At 38.6% G+C, this 22,883-nt stretch overlaps 1 long non-coding RNA gene across 1 annotated transcript in view; it reads right to left on the bottom strand.

Moving 5' to 3' along the window:
- Nucleotides 1-8,878: 8,878 nt before the first annotated feature.
- LOC107184534 overlaps nt 8,879-22,883 on the bottom strand; it is a 27,926-nt gene continuing 13,921 nt past the window's right edge. Inside the window, exons 2-3 of the long non-coding RNA XR_001515385.1 lie at nt 10,565-10,634; nt 8,879-9,601 (exon numbers count right to left, since the gene is read on the bottom strand). This is a non-coding gene — a long non-coding RNA (uncharacterized LOC107184534). The remainder of the gene's footprint in view (nt 9,602-10,564; nt 10,635-22,883) is intronic.

Raw genomic sequence — 22,883 nt, forward strand, 5'->3', positions numbered from 1 at the left:
GTTGGCACTTCTACCAGGTTTTTGACTTCTATGCCTTAAATAGAATACGTGAATATAATAGTAACGAGAAATCATAAACAAGTTAGTAAATTACTTTCTGACTTATAAAACAGTGATTTGTGAGTTTCATCAGCTTAATGTATTCTCCAAAGCATGAATATATCTCTGTAAAATAAAATAAAAATAAAGTTTCTAAACTTTACTTAGAAATGGAATCTTTTTCATAAATCTTATTGGCACTGGCTTAATGAGTAGTTAAAATGGGCTTCTTCCTAGAAGGGGAGTTTAAAAAACCTTTTCCCTAAGTCTCTCTCCCACTGACTCTTCAATGCATGAAAATTTGCAATTAGAGATTCATTTCTTTAGACTCTTAATGTTAACTTTTAATTACTCTTTTACTAAAAGATAAATAGTTCTTTAGAGGGGTAATACATTAGCTCTTATGAGCTAATCAATTGCTAGTTAAAGAGAAGATGGGAGAGTAGTGATGGGGGATAGGAGGATATGAACAGCCATTAGAAGGAGGGATAGCAGGGCTAGATTTTGCTTATTTCACGGTCTGCTTGGCTTAGTCCAACAGCTCACTTGAGAAAACCAATGAGTAAGCTTGTCATTGCATCATTATTGGGCCTAAATAATGACGCATGCAGTAATTCTCTAACAATGAGTTGAAGGGACTATACAGGCCACCACTAATGATCTAAATAACAACTTACCATATGCAGAGGGAGAAGTCTTGCATTTTTAGTAAATAATTTGTTATCCAACTTCTCTCAAATCTCACACACGTTTCCAAGAGGAATTTGTTTTTTTTAATTGGCATATTAGGAGAAATGGGTATTACCACTCATTCATTCACTCATTCATTCACTCACTCACTGCTGCATTCTGTGAATAAACTGACAAATGTATTTCTGTGCTTACAGGTCTAGTACAGTGCAATGCTACTCAGGACGTAAACGTAATGGAGTCACAGTTCCCGCTTCTGGGTTGGGAGGTGAGTTGCATGTATAAGAGACAACAGGGAAAAACGCTAGGCTGGATTAAAATCGAGTGCTAGGATGTTTGGGTCGGATTGCAAGCACCATAGAAACCCAGAAGCAAGGAAGAACACAAGGAGAAAAATCAAAGAGCAGTCACTTCGAAAGAGATCGCAAGAAGCCGCTCAAAAAAAACGCTCTTCCTGTCTTAGGTGTCAGCAGTCAACTCTGCAGCTCCTATCTCTCCGGGAAAGACTGAAATATGACTGAGTGATAGTCCACACCTGCCCTGGACAAGTCCAGCACAGCCCACTCTGAGAACAGCCTAGGAACCACTCAGAGAAGGAAATCACCATGGACTCTGGAAAGTTCTAAAATAATTCCAAGTCAAAAGAGCAAGCAATTCCTATTCTTGGTAAGTTCTCTGTGCTGATTAAGAGCTTCATTATTGTGGTCATCACTGATCTGGGAAAGCCTGGAGCATGAGGATATGGGTTTGAGTGTAGCAGGTACAATCTCATTCCACAAAGTCAGGTTCACTTGTGTTCAAATTCAGGAAACTATTGCTACAATCCCTTAATCTAACATATTTGAATGTATGGGCCAGTAGATTTGGTAGAATGTCCCTCAATTTGAGGTTTACAAATTGTTTCCTCATTAGTCATTAAATGTTACAGCTCAACTTCATTCCAGTTTTAGGCCCTCCTGTTCTGACGCTGGCAGGGCTGGGCCGAGTCACCAGGGCTGAGAGAACATCAGCCGCATTGCTCCCATTTCCCACAAACCTCGGTCCCTGGCCCAGGGGAGAACACGTAGGAATCTATTAGAAAGCAAACTGCCTTCCCCTCTACCCACCCTACTGAGTCCGGAACTCTCAGAGTAGGGTCTAGTGATCTTTGTTTTAATGAACTCACCAGGAGATTCTGATGCAAGATCAAATATGAGAAGGACTGACCTACACCCAGTTATTTTTCTTCCCTTAGTGCACTGCTTCTCAAATTTTAACATAGTTCAGAATCACCTGGAGGGCTTTTCAAAACACATTGTGGGCTCCCACCCACAAAATTTCTGAGTAGGCAGGCCTGGGAGAGGCCTGACAATTAGCATTTCAGCAGGTTCCCAGGTGACGCTGATGCTGTTGGTCTGGGGACCACATTTCAGCAAACCATTGCCCCACAGGTCTTAGCTCTATAATTCTCTTTCCTCTATCTCTCCCAAGAAAATCCATCTGATTATTATGGCTAATGTACTGACATGTATTTTCTAGAACCCGCCCATATGTAGTCATTTCCAGTCCGGAGCCATCATCACTCATGGGACAGGAGCATTCACTAATGTTTCTGAGAGCCAAGGTTTGATCTTAGCCCAGAGGTGCTTATGCTTTTCCATCCCAGGACGCTCCCCAGTTCAAGGGCCCCCACAGCGAGCCCATCTGTAGGGCACCCCACACGACTCAGAAGCGCACTGTTCACCTATCGTCTCTAGTTCACTGTCAGCAGGACAGGGCTCCATTGGCTTCTCCTCAGAACCCAGAGCTTTAGCAAAATCTGGTTCTTCGGAGAATACAGAGGAGTCAGAGAAAAGGGGACGGGCAGAACGGTCAGGGTCAAATAAATGAGCAAATACTTTGAGAGTCACTACTGTTTCTTTGAGGTGGAGACTTTTTGTCAGGGTTTGGGGCAGAAGGAGAAGCAGTTTAACCAATGAAATCTTGTGGCTTGACTTTTGGTTACAATATCCCCAGACTTCAGGAGAATAAAGTGGCCACCATCTCCCGTTCTTACTTAGTTATATTTAAATACACTTCTTCGTCTGAAGCAACATCAGGGTCCCCCAGCCCTTGATTTCTTTATTTTCGTTCTTTACTTGGCCTCTTGAAGAGACTTTATTTATTTATTTATTTATTTATTTATTTATTTATTATTTATGTTAGCTTCACAGCAAAACTGATTAATTACCACAGAACAATTACTTTAAGTTTGCAGGAAACAGCCACACTCTCAGGCAAAGAGCCACTCCAGAGAACTGCTTATCCTACATTAGGTTTTTTTTTTTCTTAAATAAAATTCTATTTTACTAAGTGATCCATATGGTTCTGGACAAAAGTACCTCCTAAAGAATATGCTGAATATTAGTTACCATAATTATTTAGATGGTTCAGCATCATTTATTAATACTTCCAAGCATTGCTATTATTAGGATAGTCCTGAGGGTTCCCAGCACATAAATAGGACTATTTCACTTAAGGCAAAATTGCAAAGACTTTTCTGCTGAAACAACACTCCTACTGCCACTACATTGACGGGTGTGGGTTTCTTTCCTTCTCCTTGTGCTCCAATAGAATGGGGTTACTTGTGTTTAAGCACTTTCTGTGATTTTCTACCTCCATCTTTTACTCTTCCCGATGCTAAGCACAATACCTTATTCTTTGTAAGCATTCAATAAGTATTTATTGAGTGGAATTGAATTAAAATAAATAATAGAAACTTCCAACTAAAGATTAGAACGAAGACTCTTCTAATCCACTCTTCTATGTGAAACCAATAACAACAATAAAACAATAATAACAAATCCCAGAGAAGAACATGAACTAAGGAAGAAATGCCAGGGAATAACAGTCTATGCAGAATAGCTGTCAAACACAGTAACATGAGGACCACACATAGGGGGCACAGCAAGAAGGAGCTGACAACCACACAGAGCTGGAGGAGCACATGGATTTCTTCAAAGTAGTTGACCGTGCTGAGGGCCAAACCATTATTCACTTTCTATAGCAGTAGCTCTGGTAGGAGTGGGGGGGTGGGGCGGGTGTTGTGTGAGTATCCCAAACCTAGATTAACATCACAGGCAGACGGGAGATGAGGGGCTGAATGATAACCTGTGTGGTCCTGCCATTTCTATAAGAAGAAGTAAGTGACAATCAGTTCAGAAACTGCTGATAATAGACAAAGAAAATAATCAGGAACAATAACTACTAAATCACCACTTTAAAACAACAACAACAAAACATGGCATACAAGGGACTAATGAACTTTCAGCTTATCCCAAAGGTGGCTCTAGAACATTAGCATTTGAGAACATGCAATGTAGACATGCATGTGTGTGGCAGGAAATAAAGTCCTAAGCCCAAGCCATCTTCTGTCACTATTCAGTTCATGAACCCTTCCCAGACAATTTTTTGTAAGTAATTGGTCCACAAAGAATTGGTCCCAGTCAAAGTTGAGTAATAATCACAAAGCAGCCACAAAGAAAACAATACATGGTAAGCAAAAATCAGATAAAAAACATTCCCCAGAGGAAGACATGCCACAGAATGTTTCCTCTAGATATCAGCTAAATTAAAGATGTGATCTCCAGAAATAAGAATATAAGAGGAAATAAAAGTGTTCATATACAAGGTGAAAGGAGATAAAGAGTGAGCAGTCAAAGCTTTGGAAAGAATAAAGAGAAAAATAAAACCATTGCTGATATAGAAGCCAAAAGAGAAGCAGAAAAGGGAACCAATAGTAAGGGAAAGGAAGACAGGAGAGAGACAAATGGGAAAAAATGTAAAAGGACACAATTAAGAAGAATGTGAGGCAAAAGGGAGCACACAGAAGACAATGGAAAGCTATCCTTGCCATATTAGATCAAAAGAACAGATTAAAGAGAAAAGAGAAAGCGCTAAAAGTATAATAGAAAACACTTTGAAAGATGATGAAGACATGAATTTCCTGACGTCACCTTCTTCAGGTCTTTGCTTAAATGTTACCCATCAGTAAGGTTTGCACTGGTGGCCATATTTAAAATAACTACCTGGGGTTGATCTCCCTCCCTACTTTATTTTTTCCACTGTAATACTTGAAATGAAAATTACACTAACTGGGGTTCACAGCATCTTAGACCCCACAGAAAAAGTATCCACGATCTTAGAAATTTATCTAAAATGAAACACAGAACAGGAGAAACCTTGTGAGAGAATAGCAAGCCATTTGACATATGTATAATTAGAACCCTAGAAGGGGGAAAAAGATAAAAATATTTGAAGAAATAATGGCTGAAAAATGTTTAAATTTGATGACTACTCTAAACTTGCAAATATAAACTCAATGAAGCACAAATGAAATACAGAGAAAATCCTGCCAACACACATCATGATCAAATTATTGAAAATAGTGATAAGTAAAAATCTTAAAAGCAGAGGAGGATAGGGGAAAACACAATATAGAGAGAAGAGAAATAAGGAAGAGAGCAGACTTCTTGTCAGAGCCAGAAGACAATGAAGTACTGAAAGAAAACCTCATCAATCTAGATAAAAGATAAAAAGCTATTCCAAAAATGAAAGTTAAATATACACTTTTAAAAAGGGGGACTAAAAACTGAAAGGTCTATGTTACAAATAGTGTTAAGAGAAGTTCTTCAGGCAGAAGGATCTGATACTAGAAGAAATGTGGATCAACACAAAGAAATAAAGGGCACTGGAAATGGTAAATATGTGGTTAAATATAAGATACTTTTTTTCACTTTTAAAATCTCTTTAAAAGGTAATTGACTGTTTAAAGAAAAGTAATAAGCTGTGAGATAATAGAAAAAAAATATATGTTGGTCTCTGCCCTGGTTCCTGGCACAGAGCTCCTAAAACCATTGTAATTTCCTAAATGATAAGAGTACGAGGAGCATCTTTTGTTCTAGAATTTGGTCTTTGACCCCAGTTCCTGACATACAGTTTTTAAATCCCTTGGAATTTCCAGGGTGATATCAGTGTCTTTTGTTCTAAATGAGGTGACTCTTTGTGGGCCCCTGGATAGGGGCTGGTCACAAAAAAAATCCAAGAATAGAAGCTTCAAATTTTCAGCCCTCACACCTCTCCCCCATTCTTCAGAGATGGAGTTGGAAATTGAATTAATAATCCATCGATCATGCCTATGTGATGAAGCCTGCATGAAAATCTCAAAATCATGAGGTCTGGAAAGCTCCCAGGTTGGTGAACATGTGCAGGTGCTGGGAGAGCGGCACATCGGGGGAGGGCATGGAGGCTCCGCACCCCTTCCCACACACCTGGACTATGCATCTTCTCCATCTGCATGTTCATTTGTGTCCTAAGGTGGTGAATAAGCAAACTGTTGTCCTGAGTTCTGCGATCTGCTCTGCACCTGTGAGTTATAGCCAATCTGTTAGAAGCCAGGTGACAATCTCAACTTGTGACTGGTATCTGAAGGGGGGAGGGGCGGTTTTTTAGGACTGAGCCCCTAACCTTCCTGATCTGATGCCATCTCCAGGTAGATAGTGTCAGAGTTGAGTTAAATTGTAGGACACCCAGCTGGTGTCATAGAATTACTTTCTGGGGAAAATCTCCACACATCTGGTGTCAGAAGTGTGAGTGTGGTAGTAGTGTGAGAGTAAAGAGAAACACAGGTGGAGAACTGGGCTTTTCCCTACTCACATGTATTGTGAGGTTTATAACATATATAGAACTAAAGTAATCACAACATTGTTTGTTTGAGGGGAGAAGATGGAGTACACTGTTTTAAGGCTCTTAAAATATATGGCAAGTATTGTACATTTATTTGAAGGTAGACTGTGATAAGATAAAGATACAAAAGAAAGAGATGTATCTAAAAAGTCAATAATGGAGAAAATAAAATACAAAAAAAACATTTTTTTTAAAGCAGGAGAAATAGGGGGGAAAAGCAAAGAATAGGTGGGACAGATAGAAAATAAATAGCAACAGAGTGTATGTAAACCTAACCACATTAATAATTGCATTACATGTAAATAATATATAATGTTTCTATAAGAAATCTGCCTTACATATGAAGAAACTAACAGGTTAAAAGTGAAAAAGATAAAAACACTGATCTAAAGAATGTTTAAGTGACTACAATAATATTAGACAAAAAAGAGACTTTACAACAAGGAAGGTAACAGGAGTACATAATACTTTTTCATTTGTTTGCTTTGGTTAATTCCTAGAGTTTGAAATGATTTTTTTTTTTACAATTTTGTCTAGTTTTATTGCTTTTGGGGGAGATAACATGTGCTGAGCTCCTCACTCAACCCTTCTGGAAGTCTGATCCCCTACCTGGAGTATTAGAAGAATGATTGTTGAATTTAGTAAATGCCATTTACCCCTTGTTGTTCTAATGAATTACTTTGATTGACATCCTAATGTACAACCAACTTTGCACTCCTTGAATAATTCCTAATTATTTATGTTCTTTTATTCTTTAGTTAGAAAATGCTAGATTCCATTTTCTGTATGAGTATATGATAAAATGTTGACCAAAAGTAAAAAATATTAACTACTTGGAAATTAAGAGCCAAAGGACTTGTATGCATGCATATAAGCATAACCAATGGACACAGACATTGAGGGAGAGGGTGTGTGAGGGCATCTGTGGGGGAGGGGGGAGGGAGGGGGAGGGGCAGTAAGGGAGGCCGGCAGGAGGTCATTGAAGGAAAAAGGAGACATATGTACTACTATTTGTAATACTTCAAACAATAAAAAAGAAATATATTTTTAAATCGCCATTAGGTCAAAAAAATCTTAATGATAATATTCCAAGTTCTATGGAAAGTATGAAAAAGAATATTTCATACATGAACTTAAATATAATAATAATAATAGATGGTCCTAATGCCTTTATTATTTTAGTAAGAAAAATGAAACATGGAGAAATTTGCTTTCTATCTAGTAAACTAGAAAAAGAATAAGAAAACCTTATTTTTCAATTTAGGAAGAGAGAATTTACAAAAATAAAAAACTGAACCTAACCTAATGAGAAATAAAATTTAGTAGAACGATAAATAAATCTAAGTGCTAGTATTTCAAAGGAACCAATGAAATGTATAACCTTGTATAACCTTGTATGCCAACTTGCTTAAGGAAATAAGTAAAAATATTTTAAAAAATACGGATGAGAAAAGAGGCAAACTACAATGTAGGAGAGTTTTAAAAATATTACAATAGGGAACTACATGCAACTCTATGGATACAACTTTGCAAATCTGGAAGAAATTAATCATTTTCAGTAAAATATAAATGACCAAAATTAATCCAAGAAGGAGACATGGAAAACTTTGAGCAGACCAATTACCACAGAAGACAATGGAAAGGTCAAAAAGATATTTTACTAAAAATGTTACCTATTCGTTTCAGGGCTGAAATCTATCTAACCTTTAAAGAATAGCTAGTTATATGTCATTTAAATGATTCTAGCCATAGTAAAAAATATTGAAGCTCCTGGTTCCTTTTACAAAGCCAGCACAACTTTAATACCAAATTTTTTTAAAGGAGGTACCTAATCTCACTTATATACACATTTAGGAGTTGGGTCAGTATATATAAAGTCAAATATCTGGCTTCAATACTCAGTATTTATGTCACCTCGGCCAAGTTACATAATTTATTGGTGTTAACTTATTTATAAAATAGCAGTAATATTATCTCTTTCCTATGGCTGTTATGAATATTAAATCAGATAATGCCTCTACAGAACTTGGCACAGAGGCTGGCATATAATAAGTCCTTAGTAAAGGCACAGTGGTTGGAGAATAGTGAAGGGAAAGACTTCAGGCAAAACAAGCTGGCACCGGGGAAGTCATGATGGATTTTTAGTAGTTATCAGTAAGTAGCTATTAGGGGCTTTCATTTAAATATTAGCATTCGATATTGTTTTTTCAGACTGTAAATAAACAGTCCAGGTTGTTGTAAACACCAAAACAAGTGAACTAACAAAACAAATGTTTAAAAATTTTAATTCTAGCCTTGGCTGGTGTGGTGAAGTTGGTTGGATCATCATCTCATGCACTGAAGGGTCCCGGCTTTGATTCCTGGTGAAGGCACACAACCAGGTTGTGGGTCCCAAAAGGTAACCGATCAATGTTTCTTTCTTTCTCCTCTCTCTCTCTCTCTCTCTCTCTCTTCAATTAAAAAACATATCCTTGGGTGGAATTTTAAAAAAAAGAATCTTCTTAAAACAAAACAAAATTTTGATTCTATGAGAAAATGCTTAGAAATTATAACAAAGGGAAGCATTTTCATCTGAGAGGCATCAGTCCCAACTATTCTTGAATCTGCACGGTTGCCCAGGGCTTCTCTGCCAGTGTGTGCTCTATTTTATACATCGACTGTTCTTGAGCAGTAAGCAATTGGACCTTGGGGACAGCTGGCATTCTGTAGCTAAGCAGAGTTCCAGGTCCATAAAAGGAAGCATCGGTGCTTTCTATTTCCCATCCTGCATTAACACAGATGCTGAGATCAGACATTGCCAACACTTCAAAAAACATCTTCATTCTGATGCATCCATGGCTTATCTGTATCCAGTAGATGGATGACTCAGTGTTTCAGAAAAACTTACCTTTCCCGGGAGAACCATATAAATATCTAGTTATGACACAAAAACTCATGGCAGTTTAACTTGTGGAGCAGGTGGCTATGGACCCCCGAAGCCTCACTTTGAATTCAGGGAAGAACCATCAGCAGCCCAGATGCAGAAGTGGAGCAGGGGACCTGGGTGGCTCCGATTTCACATTCATCTTTATCTACAGACTTGATGTAACAAGTGATGATGGGTCGCCATAATTCTCTCAATTGCTGGCCCTTTATTAAGCCCATGAGTAGGATAATTACAGTATCACATCTGGAATATCAGTAAGATTTCCATGAAACATTGAAAAATCCCAGAGGCAACAGAAATGGGAATGCCCTTTGAGCAGTTTCCCAGTTAATGACTGCTGCATACAGAGTGCCCCAAAACTTAGTGTTTTAAAAACAACCACTTTATTATTATTATTATATCTCATGACTTTGTGGGTCAGGAATTCAGGCAGAGTTCAGTTGGGCAGTTCTACTGTACAATGTGATGCTGTGTGGGGTCTTTCACTATTGTTCTTCCTGGGTTGTCGGGTCTAAGATGTTTTTACTCACATATATCCTCCTCCGACTCTATGAAGCCTCAGGGCCTCTCCACAGTCTCTCAGGCAGGGTAGTTTGATTTCTTGTGGGGCATCCCAGGGCTTCAATCGGCCAACGTAGAAGCTGCCAGTTTCTTAAAGGCTGTCCCAGAAGAGGGAGAGTTCATTTCTCGTTACTCTGTGGCTCAAAGTGCGCACTGGCCAGCCCAGATTCACAAGAAGGAGAGCTGGACTCCACCTCTTGGTGGGTGGAAGGAGCGTCAAAGAATTTCAACCCACACAATTAGGGGCAATTATTTGAATGGCAGTGACCACACAGCACTGAAAGGCAGCATTTTCTAGAGCCGAGAACACAGACTCTAGAATAGGACTGCCCAGCAGAAAGTGGCAAAGGGACTTGGAGAAGTTCTGAACCTCCCAAGCCTTCGTTCTCTCTTTGGTAAAGGGATAAACATGTTCTCTACTATACTTCTTGTTGGGAACATGAAATAAGATTTCCCAACAAGATTTTCACCAAGCACCCTCAGTGCTCTGGGCACACTGCAGGCAAAGCTCCTTGTGGCACATTTCAGGCGTGGCTTTGCTTTGAAGGCTCAGGTTTTATCTGAGAAAATCAAGTGAATTATGCATTATATTTAATAATAGATGTGTGTTTGTTTTAATACAAAATAGCATTTTAAATGTCTTACCAGCAGGAACAATAAAGTGATGCCCCTTATTCTTTGATCGTGTATACCCGTGTCACATCTCGGATGATCTCTGTTTGAGAAACAACATTATAAGAAAGAAAGCATATTATAAACTACAGTGGGCAATGATAACTCATATTATTAGATTCAAATGTCAAATATTGAAAGTATCACATTGGTCTTAGCTCCATGTGGTGAATCTAAGAATTTTTAAAGAGTTAGGCAACACAGAACTCTACAAAAATACAGGATTCCTGTATTTTCCTTTTTTTAACTACAGTCTGACCTGTTTTTCCAACTGTGGTGCAGTAGGATTTTTCAGTATGACTGATTGTCAGGGAGGTTTATTCTCAAGGAGAAATATGTAAAGAGGAATGAAAGCCAGTGTTATGTGATGTGGAGATACTGGGGTCTCTAGAGCTCCCATAATCCTCATCAACTTCTTAACCATCATTCTTTGAGATGGCCAATTGATGTTTTCTCACTCTTATTTAAAAATTTCTGTAGCTTCAAAAAGCACCAGTTTCCCTATCCCAATCACCACTCTCTCTTTAGAAATCCCTGCACCATCATTTTTAAATCAATACTAGAGGCCCAATGCATGAAATTCATGCAAGAGTAGGCCTTCCTTCCCCCGGCTGTTGGCACCGGCTTCCCTCCGGCACCTGGGACCCAGGCTTCCCTCTGGCTGCCGGCACCCAGGACCTGGGCTTCCCGGAGCCACCTGCTGCAGCCCGCTGGTTAGTGGCCTGGGACTCCCTCTGTGGGGTGATCATGGGGCAATGGCCGGGCCCCTGACCAATCGCATCACACCTGCCTTGGCTGGCCTGGTGCCAGTGGGTGTCATAGTGTGGTCCCGGATGGTCATTCTGCTGTTCGGCCATTAGGTCAATTTTCATATTATGCTTTTATTAGATAGGATGACCAATACTCACAAGGGCACCAAGAAAAGAGAATCTGAGTTCCCTAGGACATCCTGGACAATGGCCAAAAACTAGGTGATTAGGAAAGTTGGAAGCCCTTCTAGAGATTTGGGAAGACCTGTGTTGTGTTGCTCTCACTCAATTCTTGAGTGGCCTTCTATTTACTCAGCTTATCAGCTAGGAGCAGACTTTATCAGGGGCCCCAGAAATCATTTCATAACTAAAACCACTGGAGGAATCTCTCATCTTCTTACAACTTATTTTTATCTCACTTATTTCTCCTGGAGAGTGTCAGAGGACTTGGAACATAGTCCCTTCTCAAAAAATCCTTCAGGAAAATAACGCTTCCCCTGCCTGACAAGTATACAAATGCTTGGTAATATTGTCTTTAGAAAAATATTGTTTTAACATATAAATGGTGGAGATAAGTCACAACCATTGTATCTTTGAGAAAATTGCTGTCTAAGTTTGGTAAATAGATGAGCCAGATAATATTCTCAAATTTGTAGTCAGGATTTAAATGGCTGAAAAATGGAAGTCTAATGAAGATCTGTTATTGTAGGAAAGGAGGAGCCTGGGTAGTGCACAGAATTGCTAACGAGACGGTGTCAAAACAGGCATTCATGGGGCTGATTGAAAATCTGCAGAATAAAGCCAGCAGAAACAGGCCTTTGTGGGTTCATGTGATTAAACAGCTATAGGGGAATGGGATCTGGTATAAGAAGCAAAGACTGCTTAAGACAGGAAAATGAGTAGCTTAAAGAAGGAATTTAAAAATATTCTTGCCAAATAATCCTTTGGTTATTTTTCAAAACAAGAAAAACATTGCATGTTTTTATTCATGCCATGTGAGAAATTAAATTCCAATTTTTTTGCCTTCTGCTCTCTAAGAAATTATCAGTTTGCCTTTGCTTCTTTTGGTGAAAGGTACAAATCCCGAAAATGCTATGAAATCCATGCTGATCCAAACTCTGTTCTCAAACAAAAGAAACTCATCTACTCTTTGTCCTCCACTAACCTGACCAGTACTCTATTTTTACCTCTCAGCCCTGAAAGGACTTTGGCTCTTAATTTGAATTTTCCTCACCTTGTACATGTCCTAAGGAAACTTGGAGATGTCTGTATTTGGTTCACTAGTCACAGTACAATTCTTGCCAACCGGTGACCCCTCTTAGCTTCACCTCAAATTCCCATTATGCACACATCAAATTGTTTCGAGGGGTATGACACTTTGGACGTGATTGGAAGGCCAAGTGAAAAATATTTAGCGATGTCACATGACAAGGCCACTTGGACAAAAGGACTTTGTCCATGTGACTTCACACAGTGGGAAATCATGAACTTTTTCTCACCCTGCAGGTGGCCTTGTGCCAGAGTACACTTAGAAGCTTCCTTCTGGCATGAGTCTGGAAATCTTTTCAGTTCTGATATCTGGAGCTTTAATACTAAAATACAAATGAACACTGGGAAGAACTTAATTATTTTTCATAGATTAAAACTATATAAACCCCTAAGGCTTGTTCAAGAACACTACTTTCTTAGAGGCTAAAAATTTCATTTGTTACTAACATTTTATGTGTTTATGCAGTATTTGTCTCATATGGGAATGATATAAAAAATAAAGGCATAATAGAGCAATAAGAATGGGGGGAAAATAAGAGAGTAGAATTAAATTCATTGCTCATTTAAGTGAGTGTTGTTCTTCCAGAGAACACTCACTTATGCAAATGTTCTTCTTTCAGAAAACAACTGTTTCCTTTAAAAATGTATTTCTGAAGCTCCCACTGAATGCTCTGAAATGAACTGTGTGTTACAGAGAATATAGGGGACTGATACAACACAGAGCCTACTTTCAAATAAATTAGTCCTATAGAAAGAGGCAGTGTAATAAAATAAAGAACTGGAAACCTACAGTAAAATCCAGCACATGCCTGACATTTTCTATACGTTATCTCTTATCATCACAACAATCTTACAAAGAAGATATGACCCTTCCCGATTTGTAAGGAAGGACCAAGTGGTCCAGGAAGGTGGAGGAACTGGCCTGGGGTCAATGAACTAGTAGGTTGCTCAAAGCATAATTCACATCCAGGTGTTTCCATTTTTACAGAACCAAGTTATTTCACTATGCCTACATAACAGAGATAGGGTAAAAAGATAAGAATTAATATATTTTTAAAATTTTAAATAAGTTAACAGCCAAGTGGATTAAAAGTATAAAAAGAATAATCTAGTACAACCAAGTAATATCTATCAGTTTGATTTAATATTAGAAAATGTATTGTCATCCATCACAGCATATTGACAGATCAATAGATAGAGAGCAGGCTGACAGTTGTCAGAAGATGGGGGTTGGGGGATGCAGGTTTTGAGTAAAAAAGAGAAAGAACTCATGGACATAGACAACAGTGTGGTGATTGTGGGGGGAAGCAGCGGGGAGGGGAGGAGGGCTTAAGGGGATAATTGGTGATAGAAAAAAATGAATGGCTGTAAAAATTTTATTGTCATATTATATTGTTAGATCAAATAAGAAAAACTATATGATCATTCAATTTTGAAAGGCACTGATAAAGTATTACAATCATTTCTAGTGGGGATTAATATTTTTGTTATCTATGAATAGAAGAATAAATTCATAAAATGCATTAAAGCATATTTTTCACTGGCAGCTTATATCATTATTTATTGCAAAAATACCATTAGAGACATTCCCATTAGCATTGGATGTCTGCTACTCTCCCTATTGTTTAATATTATTTTAGAAATTTTGGTTACAGCAGAAAACAGAAATAGGAAGTGTGATTACTGGAAAAGAGGAAACAAAGTTATCATTATTTGCAGATGATAGGATCACATACCTAGAAAAACCCTGGAGAATCAGCTAAAAAACAATTAGAAGTGAGTTCAGCAAGATAAATGAATAATAAGTATCCATGGATTTCAAACATCCCAGCCACAACCAGAAAATATAATGAGGACAAAAATCTCTTTCACAGGAGTAACGGAAATCTCAAACACCAAGAAATATAAGCTTAATAAGAAATGTGTCAGACCTCATGAAAAATGCCTCAGAATTATACCAAGAAACATGAAATAAGGCTTAAATAAATGGAAAGACATACAGTGTGTCTGTGTGGAATATTACAAATATATCAATTTTACCCAATTTAATTTTTAGGTTTAATGCAATCCAATATTCTCTCAATGGGATTTTTCTTTGGAAGTTTTGCTGGAAGAATAAATACAGGAGAATAATAAAAATGTTTTGAAAGGAAAGCTAATGAGGAGGAGTGAACTTGTTCTATCAGATAGGAGATATACTGTAAAGCTACAGCAAAGGGTGGTTCTGGCACAAATATCCTATATAACAAAAGGCTAATATGCAAATCAACCAAACAGCAGAACAACCAGTTGCTATGACCTGTACTGACCACCAGGGGGCAGATGCTCAATGCAGGAGCTGCCCCCTGGTGGTCTGCGCACTCCTACAGAGGGAGCGCCACTCAGCCAGAAGCTGGGCTCACGGCTGGCAAGTGCAGCTGCAGTGGCAGGAACCTCTCCCACCTCCGCAGCAGTGCTAAGGAGCAGTGAGCCAAGTGGTAAGGAGCAGTGAGCAGGCAGGCAGTAAGGAGCAAGGGGTCCCGGACTGCGAGAGGTATATCTGACTGCCGGCTTAGGCCAACTTTCCCTGGGCAGCCAGACATCCCCCAAGGGGTCCCGGACTGCAAAAGGGCACAGGGTGGGCTGAGGGACCCATCCCCCCCCGCCCCCACTGCCAGTGCACAAATTTCATGCACCGGGCCTCTAGTGAATTAATAAAAGAGAATAGTCCTAAAAAAGAAAGCCCTCTATTTATGTGCAATAGCTTGAGATATGATAAAGGTAACATCACAAAACAAAGGAAGAGATGGATTACTGGATAAATGGAATATAGAAAATATCAAGTTAGGTCCTTACCTTATCCCATATGTCCCATACAATGTATGTGAGCATAGAAAACAACACAGTTATTAGGAGAATATAAGGTGGCTCTCAGGAGAAGAGCCCTTTGAGCAAGAAGAAGACCAATAGATGGGGTGGGATAAAGTTTCAAACTCCGAATATCAACATTCTCATCTCTTAGACTAGAAAGAAAATACCATGAAAAACATTAAAATGACAAACTCTGAAAAATGTTTGCCACTGATAACAGGCAAAGAGTTGGTAACACTTCTTTTCAAAGTTTTTATAGATCTGTATAAAAAAACACTAACATTTCTATAGAAGAAAAGTATAAAAAGACAAAGGTAATTTATGGAGAATTACAAATGGTCAGTAAAGATAGGGGACATCCAGCTTATTAATCTCATAAATCTAAACATCACCTTTACTGTATTTCATTTTCAACTCAGGGCTAGAGAAGGTCAGATGGTGGATACTGTCAGGTAAGCCTGAGGGGAGTATCCAGTATCACCTAGGGAAGTATTTGCAGTATGTTCAGGAGCCTAAAAACCTCTGATCATTTGACCAGAGTTTCTTCTTCTAGAATTCTGTCATTAGGAGTGAAAAGGAAATATAGACAATGTGGTTTTCACTTTTCACAGAGGTGCTCTTTACATTCTATTTATAATAACAAACACTGGAAAGAAATTATATGAAAAAAAAAACGCATTGGGATGGTTAGACTATGGTTCATTGATGCTTCTGAAAAATTCTAATTTTGAAGAACTTTTCAAAATATGGTAAATGTTCATAATATAATTTTTAAGTAAAAGTGTAGAATTCAAAACAGTATGCTAGAGAAATTATTCTAGATTTTACGGTATGATATTTTAGTTGGAATCTTTATTTGCATTTTAATAGCGTTATCTAATCAGAAGCATTGCTTCCATAATCTAAAAAATAGCGTAAATGGGTTTATGTGTGTTTAAGATGCAATATGTGGACTCAGTCAATATGCTCTTCAAAGAATCATCCAACTTTGAAAACCAGACCTGGACTTTATTGGTGCCTCAGGATGTTGTTTGTGTTGTTTTAAAATATTCACCCTTCTCTCTCTTTCCAAGCTTGTTCTGTTTTCTCCAAGAGACACGGTCAAATATGCAGCCCATTATATTTATTACCTCCTCTATTTTTTTTCTTTAAGACAAAGAAATATTTTAAAGTTGGCTTTTATCTTTACAAATTTATTAAAATATTTTAAGACTTCACTTTGCTAAAAATGAAAGGATGTTAGTGACAGAACCATACTCTGTTGCCTAGGTAGCAGAAATCTTAACAACCCTATCAAAAATAAGATTTCTAAAGAAACCCATACCTAAGTTAAAGTGGTATTTTCAAGTGGTGAAGGAGTTAAAAGTCTATGGGGAAAGCTGAAGAGGAGAATCAGGTAGCGACTTGGAATGAAGAGGACATGTTGAATAGATGTTCACCTGGGCAGGTCACATGATGAGCTAACACTGGGATAATACTCACTGGAACATCTTGAAAACACACTTTGTTAACTTTTAATCCTTTGTAAATTTCTACAATAAATATAAAAATTCAAATGATACAGGAAAATTCAGGAAAAAAATAACCATCAATAATTCAACAATCTGTTTCAATAGATTTACTTCGGATTTCTATTCTCTCTCTACATCCTCTCCTCCACATGGACAGCTGGCCCTAGAATTAATCTACAGTGAAGTGTGACAGTTGTCAAGCCCTACACATGCAGATGGAGCTTTTATTTCCTCTTTCTTACATATGAAACAAAGATTTATTTAACAAATATTTATTGAATACCCACTAAATGCTGATCAGAGTTCTGGGCATAAAAGAGTAAACAGAAGAGACCCAAATCCCTGCCCTCTTGGAGCTCCCATTCCTATGATGGAAGAGGGGTGGGGAAGTAAGCAAATTACTCAGTATGTTAGAGATTTCTATGTGCTATGGACAAAAATAAGGCAGGGAGGGAAGAGAGATTGGTTGCTGGGGCAGGGCTGCAACTTCAACTGGGTGGTCAGAGAAGGCCTCACTCAGTAACATTTGTGCAAAGATACTAGAGGGTCAAAAAATTCCTATTAAAAAAAGAGCCTACGGGTGCCAAGATGTGTTAGTGAGTGGTTACACACAGTTAGATGTACCTGTGTGAAATGCTGGATGTGAGATCATAAAGTTCCCAGCAATGAGAGGGGACAGGAGAGGGGAGGGAGCAGCGACGTACAAATGGATGAGATCCCAATTGGCATCACAATTTTCAAAAATAACAGGGAACGCCAAAAGAAAATGGATCAATGTCTTTGAGGTCTGAGAAAAGTATTTTCAATCTAGAATACACTGCTCAACCAAATGGTCAACCCAATAATAAAATATATTCAAATATACCCGTGCATTGAAAATCTATCTCCCACACACCCTCCTTAGGAAGTTACTTGAAGAAGTACTTCTCGACAAACTGAGGGTATAAATTAAGAAAGAGTACTAATGGAAAAATAAGTTTAGGTATATTCAATAGAGGAAATAAAAATAAGAATTCTATTAAGGTTCTCCAGAGAAACAGAACCAATAGGATATATCTTGAAACTAACTTAGTATGAGGTATTGGCTCATGCAGTTATAGAGGCTGAGAAATCCCACGATCTGTTGTCTGCAAGCTGGAGACCCAGGAACACCAGGGGTGTAGTCTGAGAAGGAGAAAGTAGACTTGCCATATGAAGCCATCAGACAGAGGGAGGGCGAATCCAACCTTACTCCCCCTTTAGTTCTATTCAGACTCTCAATGGATTGGATAATGCCCACCCACATTGGGAAGGGCCATCTGCTTTACTAGTACTCAATGCACCGATTCAAATGCTAATCTCTTCCAGAAACACCACCATACAGCACACCCAGAAATAACGTTTAAATCAGATGTCTGGATATCCCAGGGGCCAGTCAAGTTGACACATAAATGTAATCATCATGTAAACATAGGGAAAAGGAGTGACAAGAGGTAAATGATAGGCCTACTTTCGCAGAGAGCCAGCTACTAATCTAATGCTAATGTTGATCAAGCAAGAAATAACGGTATAAACTGAGAGATGATGGTCACATCTCCACCTCCAATGTTAATGATCTCATCAATGGAAACTGTAGAGCAATGTTGATTCTCCAACTGGCTATAAACAGTGAAGGGTTAGGTGAAGAAGGAGGACACAGGATAGGGATAAAGCAGAAACTCTGGAGTCATATCAGGCCTAGATGATGTTAAGTAGAACTGAGAGAATTTCCTGAACTAAGAAGGAGAGTACATACAAAAACCCTTTATAGAGAATATGGAAAGGAAATTATGGAAAGGAACTTCTCTGCCAGCCCACCATGCTGATGTAAATGTAGAAAAGATAAAACACACTGCCTGGCTGGTGTGGCACAGTGGTTGAGCATTAACCCATGAACCAAGAGGTCACCAGTTCGATTCCTGGTCAGGTCACATGCCTAGGTTTCAGGTTTGATCCCCATTAGGGGGTGCACAGCAGGCAGCTCATTGATGATTTGCCATCATTAATGTTTTTATTTCTCTCTCCCTCTCCCTTCCTCTCTCAGAAATCAATAAAAACATATATTTAAAAAGATACTTAAAAAAAGATAAAAACAGATTATTTTTGCTTATAGTTGAAATCTACATAATTCTATGAAAGCTAATTTATCAACATTCTATTCATTCATTCATTCATTCATTCATGACTTTTTGTGTGACTGCTATATATCAGGCACTACTGAACTGATTGGGCAATAAAGATAAAAATGATTCTCTCCCAATAAAGACAAAAGACATTATTGTAGGGACTCACAGGCAGAATCTGGTAAGGGGAGATAGGCATGTAATGATTCAGTTTGATAAAAGCATTGTAGGTGCTGGGACAGAAATATGGTCAGAGTCCAAAGTGGACAAAAGGGAAGGAGTGGTTCCTTCTGTTTGTGGGAAGATAAGTTTAGGAACTGTCTGATAAACGGAGTGAGAATGGTGCTGCCTTGAAAAAGAATTCACTTTCATCGATTTGAACATTATAATTATTCTCCTGTGAATCAAGCCTAAGGAAGAACCTTGAAGAAAAAATAATTCAACAAACACAAAGACCCCAACCGGCCAAACAAACAAAAACCTTTTTTGGTGAATTAGCTTTGAAAATACCCTGTAGCATTCATCCCCACATTAATCCCAAACACTGAATAATTCTTGAGTTAGTGCAATACTCCATCAGTATATTAGAGGTAATACTGCCGAGCCTTAGGATTATAGTGTGAATTAGAAATAATATACATACAACTCTTAGCATATAATAGATACTCTGTGAAAGTTCCTGGGATGGTGACGGGGATGAAGATTTGTGTTTAAATCTTTGCACTGGGGCAGAAAAGGCAACAGTGAATGGAGCATTCTATAAGCAGACCTTTCAGGGAATGAAGATGCCTCGAAGGCTGGGCCTGGCATGGGTCTCAGAGTGCAGTCTAGCTTTCTCATCTTATTGCAGAGGAAACAGACACATATAGACGCTAAATGATTTGCCAGAGAAGTCTGCATGAAGCCTCAGAACATTACATTTGAACCCGCTCCCCGCCCCTCCCCCCCTCCCCCCACACACAAATACACAATAAAGAGATGTGTGTGTTTTCAAACAAAGGATGCTGGTGAAATCTGAGAGCCCTTTACTGTTTCTAAATTATTTAAATAATGTGTCAACAAAGTCATGCTTATAAATTACACATACAATGTATTTTAGGAATCTTTTCTCCTGAAATCAGTTATTAGCCCAATCAGTCATAAGACCAATTGTTCTGGAAGCTAAAATAAGAATAATCAAAACTCACATCTTAGGGTACAAACACGGCTTGGATCAAAGCGGTGTTCTCCTCTTTCTAGCATTGTGTACTGGTGTTAGGCCATTTCCTACCATGTTACTATAATCTGCTATGACCCACATTTGATAAGGGTCAAAGGAGACATTAGTGCTAAACAGAACTTGTAGAGAGAAAACATCATAAATCCCACTATCACCTTTTCTTTTGCCATATCTGAAAAATAAGGAGGAACGTAACTTCGCTCAATATGAATCCAGGGTCTGTGTAACTCATGGGCACAGCTGTGATCTCTTCATTACAAGACTGTCGTCAGAGCATGTAATGAGTGTGTGTCCATCACATCCATCCTGCTGCCTTTCTCTCACCTGTGTCCCCTTCAAGAGGAATTCTGTGCCTCCTCTCTCCAAGTCGATGCTAAGAATATATGTACTTATATTCTTTGAATTTCAGTTTTTTCAATTCTAAATCCAGGATAGTAACATCTTTGTTAGTGGTTTGTTGAGATAATTTACTTAGTTACTTTGGTAATACGTATTGGGGGGAAACGCAATAAATATTACCTTCCTGCTTCCCCCCTTTTGTTACCCTCTGTGTTTTCCCCCTTCTTCCTCTCTCTTCCTTTCTTTCCTCCACCTTCATGCTGCCCAAATACACTGATCCTATTTCTAGCATCTTTCAATGACCATGGACCACACGAGCCACAGCGCCTATTCTTGTTCACCTACATCTTCCATTGTGTGAACTAAAAGAGAAGCATCGTTTAGAGGTTTGGACCAAGATCCTTCTATCTCTAAAATTATATATATTTTTTTATGGCACCAAATTTTATAGTCTTTGTGGTAGAAGCGTTTCTAGGGTCACTTTGGTTATAAAAACGCTTTGGGACTTGGGCTTTAAACAGCTTCTGTTCAAAATCTCTCATTCTCTTTTTTTAAGAGAGAATTGTGAAGCTGCCTAGGTTGGGACAAACACACATTTCCAATGGTGATTTTTCATACTTCTCTGAAGGCAAGAAACTGAGATTGATTTCTATGTCTTCATTTTCTAAAGAGAAGGATGGATGTTTTCATGTGCTCTTTTTACCTACAGGGTTTGAGGCAGAAACAATTCTTCGAAAATTCTATGTCTGAGAACCAGCCTGGAAGTTTGGTGTAAGTGGATTGTATTTGTACCAAATTTTCCATTCTTTCGGATTCCCGTTGAACTACACAATACTATACTGTGGCATTTAGTGGTTCACTACCCTTTCGCTCCTAAGATTTGGAGACCCAGTGATACAAAACAATGAACACGGAGGGAGAATTCTCAGGATGAGTTTCGAAATAGAAAATTATTTAGTTAGGTTAATACTATGCTTCTTTGTACCCATTTCAGGAAAAGAACACAGATTCAAATATATCATGACAGTGAAGGAAGTATCATGAATGTGGAAAAAGAAAGAGGGGCAAAGGAGAGACAGAAAGCGGTACAGACAGAAGAAACAGGTGACTGACAACATAGTCTCTCCTGGTCTCCCAGACATAAGAAACCAGAACCATCAAAATCCAAGCTTAGGGAAGATTTCTAAACTCATAGTAAATATTATTTACTTTCTCCTCACAGTAGGTGATTGCCTAACTTAATGTCGGAATGAAAGCTTAGGTGTAGGGTTTGGCCATTGCTATTTAAATGACTCACCCAATGGAGAAGGACATGGCAGGAAGCAAAATGCTGGATCATAGAAAGGAGGCGGAGGTGTGGAGGACCACCAAGCTTTGTCCACCCAGCACTGCCTTCCCCTCTCTTCCTCCTCCTCCCCAACCACCAGAAAGAGCTACAGAAGTCCTTTTTGAAGGAAGGTGGTCTCAGTTACATTTTTGCCCAAGCATCCATACAATCAAAATGATCTGTTCAGATGAATGTATAAGCAAGATGTGGTATGTTCATACAGTATTATTCAGCCTTAAAAAAGGAAGGACATTCTGACACATGCTACAACATGGATGAACCTTGAGGACATTATGCAAGGTGAAAAAAGGCAGTCACAGAAAGATAAATACTGTATGATTCCACTTATATAAGGTAATTACAAAGGAGAAGGGTAGTTACCAGGAACTGGAAGAAGAGGAAATGGGAAGTTATTATTTAATGGAGACAGAGTTTCAACTTGGGAAGAGGAGAAAGTTCTGGATCTGGATGGTGTTGAAGACTGTCTAAAAATGGGGCTGTTCTTAATACCAATGAATTGTACACTTAAATATTGTGAAAAGAGTAAATTTTATGTTATGTGTATTTTATCACAATTACAATGAATAATATGAATACTAAAATTACCTATCCAGGCCAGAAAGAGCCACAATTGAGAAAAATGCTTATAGAAAATAAGCTGCCTCCAGATGAACGAACACAAAGTGGACAGAAAGGGAATAACTTTGACTGTAAACAGTTCCTGCTGCCTCAGATATTATGCTAATGTTATCTTGTTCAGCAAAAACTCTGTAGGGCAAATACCATCAGGAAAGGGAGCTCAGAGGTTACTAGTGGCTATTCTTATGGTCTGGGAGTGGCCACAGGAGGGATCTGATGCCAGGTCTCTCTGTGACCCAGCCAGCGCC

The sequence above is a fragment of the Myotis davidii genome, unplaced genomic scaffold, assembly GCF_000327345.1.
Source record: "Myotis davidii unplaced genomic scaffold, ASM32734v1 scaffold362, whole genome shotgun sequence".
Taxonomy (NCBI): domain Eukaryota; kingdom Metazoa; phylum Chordata; class Mammalia; order Chiroptera; family Vespertilionidae; genus Myotis; species Myotis davidii.